The sequence below is a fragment of the Camellia sinensis genome, chromosome 12 (assembly GCF_055761805.1).
Source record: "Camellia sinensis isolate YWXY chromosome 12, ASM5576180v1, whole genome shotgun sequence".
NCBI lineage: Eukaryota > Viridiplantae > Streptophyta > Magnoliopsida > Ericales > Theaceae > Camellia > Camellia sinensis.
The window spans coordinates 174,098,666-174,104,665 of record NC_138972.1 but is presented as its reverse complement, the minus strand read 5'-3'; the positions used below and the strand labels follow the sequence as shown (position 1 = coordinate 174,104,665).

Below are 6,000 nucleotides of genomic sequence, written 5' to 3'. Positions count from 1 at the left end.
GTTCTATTGATTCCAAATAAAAAAATAAAACTAATGTGTTTTACTTTGATGTTCAGATAGGACCAAGGATTGGAAGTGATAGCAGAAGGTTTGGATACATTGAAAAACATGGCCCATGATTTGAATGAGGTTTCCTACTGCCTTATGCATTTGTATCTGTTGCGTTATCCCATTTTGTGCACTTCAATTTTTGACTTTGCAATTCGTACAGGAAATGGATAGGCAAGTTCCTTTAATGGACGGATTGACACTAAGGTTTGAGAACACATCCTGTCCCAGTAATATCTGAAGCTAAAAGTATTCTTAAATTATTAATGGTGTATTTTCACACCCTACAGGTCGACAATGCAGCATCTGCCTGTGTTTTACTTTAATGTTCACATAGGACCAAGGATTGGAAGTGATATCAGAAGGTTTGGATAAATTGAAAAACATGGCCCATGATTTGAATGAGGTTTGCTACTGCCTTGTGCATTTGTATCTGTTGCTTTGTCTCATTTTGTGCACATCAATTTTTGACTTTGCAATTCATATAGGAAATGGATAGGCAGGATTTTATTGAAAAACATGGCCCATCTAATAAGATTTTGTTTTGTATTTGTATTTCCTTTTTGGTTTAGGAGTTAGGGCTATATATTTTGTAAGGTCTGATTGTAATGGACACACATTGAATATATGAGATACAGAAAGCTATTCAGAAATCTTACATGGTATCAGAGTCGTTCGCTGATCCGAAACCCTAGAGCCGTCTCCATTACTCTCTTGTTCGTGCTTGCTTCTCCCAGGCTCATTCTAGTTCAACTTTGGTGTGTGATTGTGCCTTATCTCAGTTGACTCATTTGCTCATTCTGGTTCGTGACCCATCTGCTCGTGATTGTGCCTTGTCTCAGCCAACCCATCTAGATTTCTTCTCTGTGTGTGCTATTTGGTAGTCGCACCCATCCAACGGTTCGACCCATCTAGTCATCGCCTCCTCACAGCTCGTCTTCTCTCTCTGGCTATTCTTCGTGGTCAACCCATCTTGGTTTTGCAAGACTTCGACCCATCTCTAGTTCAGTCTGTCAAAACCCCTAGTTCTCTCTCTGGTTCGAAGCTCTCTAGACAAATTTCGCGACCTAGCTGATTCGCAAGTATTTGACTTGCGACTTCTTCTCGCTGCTCTCTGCCTCGCGATTGTCCCTGGTGTATGGTTCTTTGGTTGCTTCGTCGCATCTGTTGGTTGCATCGAAGTGAAGTTACCTCTCAGCTTCTCTCACTCGAAAGCGTTATGTTTGAAGCTGGTTCGACCCATTGGATTTTTGCATCTGAAATCCTCTAATATTGGATTATTGTCATATTATTTTCTGATATTGCATTTAGACCTCGTTATCTTTTGGTTCTTACACTGTGATGTTGGATATATTTCTTTTGTTGCCCCCATTAGCTTTCAATTTATTATGATGATGACAGTTTCTGCTTCTGTAAAGCCCAAGAAAGGGCTCATTGCTTTAGATGAGTGTGCCTACTGCCATCAAAGGGTCATTGGAAGTACTATTGTCCCAAGAATGGATGTCTGTCTGTTCAGTCTCCTGCCAATTTTACTGCTTCTGCTCCGACTCCTGATCCTAACTAGACTTCCTTGACTACTCAGATTAGTCAGCTTGGGCATATATTGTCTAACTCCCAGCCATCCCCATCTACCTCCATTGTTTCCTCTCTTCATTCAGGTTTGCTTGGGTCTTCTTCAGGTATTTCTTCGTCTGTCTAGCTTTTTGACTCTGGTGCCTCTCATTATATGACTCCCCATCTCTCCTTACTTCAAAATTGCACTCATTCTCCTTTTCCTATTACTGTCAATGCTGCTAATGGGTCTGGTACGTCTGTTATATTTGTTGGGTCTCTCCTACCGTCTGCTATGTCTGTTATCTCTATTTCATCTGTTCTTTATGTTCCTCAATTATCTATTAGTTTATTATCTATCAGTCCACTTGACGCCTCTGGTTTTGATGTTAACTTTTCCTCTTCTATTTGTTCTGTGCAGGATCGAATGTCTAAGCAGCAAATTGGGACTGGTCATAGAGTTGGGGACCTCTATGTAGTAGAGAACTTGCATTGGCTTTTGACAACCTCTCCGACTGCCTTTTTCGCTTTTCAGTTAGATTCTCTATCCAGTCCTTTCTACTTGTGGCATTCTAGATTAGGGCATTTGTCTGCTGACCGCTTACGGTCTTTGGCTCAATCAAGTATCTTTGGAAAAGTTTCTCCTAGTGAACTTACTGAATGTAAAGGGTGTAAACTCGCCAAGATGACAGCCTTACTGTAACAGCGCCCGCGCGGAGGACGCTCGCTACAGTTCGGACTCTCGATTTTTGTTGTCGCGGTTCTAAATCTGAACCAAAGAGTCCAAATCTGGCAAATCGTTTGAGAAAACAGATTTTTTGAAAAGTAGTGCCAAACATGGACTGCTTTTCCAGATGCAGAGTCGCCACCTAAATATTTTAAAATGGGGAAATTTAGGAAACCCTGACTCGGTGCCGAAGGCCACATGTCCGTCATCACTGGAGTTGTCTCGGCTTGGGAGCTTAGGTACGATCGGGGAAGGTCAGCTATGAGCACCCCTTTTCGCCCGGTCCAAAGACCGGCCTCTACTAACCGTGATATCCAATTTTGAAAACGTTACGTGTTCTTGAACCAATTATTAGCCTAGAATTACTATGTTATGCGCGCAGGAAACAAGTATAGACTAGATTGCCTAATTTGGAAGTAAGCATTGCACATCCGTTTGTTTTGGAAAATGTTTTGAATTTGCTACTCGCAAGTAGGCTAAAATGCGGATTTCAACGAGTTTTTCCAACTCAAACAATCCAACCTCCACCCACAGGCATTCAAAGCAGTTTAACACATAAGCACTTAGCCGCATGGCAGGCATGCTGTCATGTTAACATTCACACACATGAGAGATGCTAAAGCATAAATACTTACATCGTACTCCGTGCCAAAACAGTAAACTAGTTAGCAAAACGTGCGTGTCCTAGTTCATGTTAAATTGCCTAATGTAACACATACAAGATGCAATTTAAATAAGCTCGGTTAACCTAAGCATGGCATATGTAATGCGATCAATTATCACATATTCGGTTTGTAAATTGAAGTACGAATGCAGTTAGCGTGATGTACCGAGCCTAATGCATGTAGTACAAACGCATGAATGCACGCATGCATAGCATAAGGTATGCTAAATTAAACATGCCCTAATCTACCATCGTAAGCATGTAAATAAAAGGGAAGAAAGACGTGAGGTTGGAAGACATACACACACTCACGCACACTTATTACAGATTTGCCCTCACTCGGAGGGCCCAAATGAATATTACAATCCCAAAATAATAAACAAATAAAATTATTACAGAATTCTAATTAATTAAGAGAAAAGATGCAAAAGAAATGAGAGGGTGGCCGCAGCCTCTGCCTCGGGATGCGCAGATGATGCATGCTCGGAACTTGACTCGCCCGAAAAGCCCGTACCGTACCCCTGCCACCTCTGTTTGTACTGCCTTGTCTCTCTGAAAATTACCAAAGTCCTGGAACAGGTTCCTCACATGCTGCAGAGCACCACCGGCCAGACAGAATTTCCACCGGCACTCTACAATTTTCATCGGCTGTTCTTGGATTCATCGGCACTTAAAAGATTGCCGGTCGGCACCAAATTCTGTCGGTCGGCAGAAACTTCCTGCATAAGACAATTTGACAGCAAACAAAAAATAGACAGTGCATGGCATGGGGTTTTCAGGCATATGTAAGCATGGCCATACTTCCTATCATGTTTTGAACTCAAGGAAGCATGTCCTTCGATCTTCGAGCCATCAATGGTGCATGGTGGCTCAAAGGATCAAATTTGCCATTTGGTATAAGGATGTATGCAACAAACAAAATGAGATCCGAAGCCTTATCATGTCGAAGTCAAAGGCCCCGGTGACCGAGAAGCAAGGTACATTACATCACTTGGAGTATGAATGTCCCTTGACCCTCATATTTGGCTTGACACCCCAAGCCAAATGATGCAATGCATGTTATGCTCACAAGGCTCAAAATACAACATGATGCTAAACATGCAAGATATGCCAAATGTTATGCAACAAAACATGGCAAGTATGTAATGTCAACATGCAAGATGCAATTGGGATACAAACATGAACCAATTTGCCATAAAGTTAGCATTAGAATAGCACATTAATGGGACAATCATGCAATCAACATGAAATAACCATGCAAAGGGGGCCTCGAAGTGATAAAGGTGCAGACCTTTATTCACCTCAAAACAGCACCAAAAGTGCTCAAAATGATGGACGAACAACTCATGTTAACAAGCAAACTTATGATCCCAAGGTTAAGGCACAAAACGGCACAACTTTACTTCCAACAACAAGACCAAGCTATGGCATGATTAAGACAAGTAAGGAAAGATTTTTTTATGCAAAATGGGACCCCAAAACCTCCTAGTATGGCAGCTAAAGATGACTCCCAAGAGGCATATGCACTAAGGCTCATTCCTAAGCATAAGAGGGTACACCCTCAAGGCATAAAAGAGGCCATGCATGCACACATACAAACATGATCCTTGGGCTAAAATGTGATCCTAGATGATGTCAAATCATGAGGATGATTACAACCATGCATGCTAGAGGTCAACATGTTCAAAGCTTTTAAGCCAAAATGCAAAGCAACCCTAACAAACATGTCAAGCATGACCAAACGGATAGCCAACAGACTTTAAGCATGGAAAAACAACACTAAAAGCTTCATGGAACTAAGCCAACACACACAAGAATCATGGCCTAATCATGAGATGCACTTCTAAGCAAAATGGAGCAATACAAAGCAAGTATTACAAGCTTACAAGGAGGCACAAATCCGACCAAAAACAGAGGTTACATATGATCTAAAACACCTAAAAAACTTCTGAAATGAGGCCAAGAATCATCAAGCACACATGCTACCCTTTTGAGTCCAAAAAGCAAGGAAACAAAACCATGAAGGGAGAGGGGTGTCCCTCCCCTATGCAAGACTTCAAACCATCTTTTAAAAAACCAAAAATGAACTGTTTTTTAGTGGTGAAAAGACCCAAAATGCTGAAGTGAACAAAGCCTTATCAAAGAGGCACCAAAATGGACCAAACAAGGCCTAGAAGGGTGAGTTTGCACTCAAACCACAAAATGACCTTAATGAAAGTGCTAGAGCAGGAAAATACAAGCCCTTTTTATGTTATACACAAGAGCTAAAACAGCAAGCAAGATAGGTAAAAAACCATTGCAAGTTTGGGGAATATAAATCAAGATGCTCACCCTTGAAGAACCTTTGAAGAACAAATGGTCTAGCATTCTTCTTTTGATCAAAACCAGTCCAAAAACTCAAGAAACAACCCCCCAAGTCCCTCAATCTCGGAGTAAGGTGTAATGGTGTGTGTAATGGTGCAAAAGTAAGGTAAAAACCACCTTTTGAGCTAAGAAACACACACGAAGGAGGAGAGAGAGGGAGGTATAGAGATAATATGTATCTATATCTCTAAGGTCTGGTTTTTGGTTGCAAGAGTCCAACCTAGATCAAAGAGGAAGGCCCTCCTCTTATAAGACTCCCTCTTGCAAAGCTTATACAACAAGCTTGCTTAGAGGGAGATCCCTCCATACACGTGTATGGAGGGGGGAAGAGTTGGTGCCAGCTATCACAGCTGGCACAAAATATCTCTATAAAGTGGATGAACAGTGGTCGGCTGCCCAAAAATGTCATTTCGACAAAAAACAGTGCCGACCGGCAACAAATTATGCCGACCGGCAATAAAGTGTGCCGACCGGCAAACAAAAGTGCCGATGGCAGAAAAAAGACCATCCGGTGGCCTCCAGCCACTGCCGGTGGTGTGTGGGGATGTCTCACAAGGCATTCCCTGCCCTTCCAAGGCAAAACACAAGTGTTCGGTGTGAAACCGGACACTAAACGGTCGAGTTCGGGGATCCTGAGGCAAGGCGC

At 42.1% G+C, this 6,000-nt stretch overlaps 1 long non-coding RNA gene across 1 annotated transcript in view; it reads left to right on the top strand.

Annotated features, from left to right (window-relative positions):
* The window catches only part of LOC114318555 (uncharacterized), a 47,195-nt gene continuing 41,195 nt past the window's right edge, over positions 1–6,000 (top strand). The window contains exons 1-3 of the long non-coding RNA XR_003649039.2: positions 1–129; positions 212–255; positions 386–454. This is a non-coding gene — a long non-coding RNA (uncharacterized LOC114318555). The remainder of the gene's footprint in view (positions 130–211; positions 256–385; positions 455–6,000) is intronic.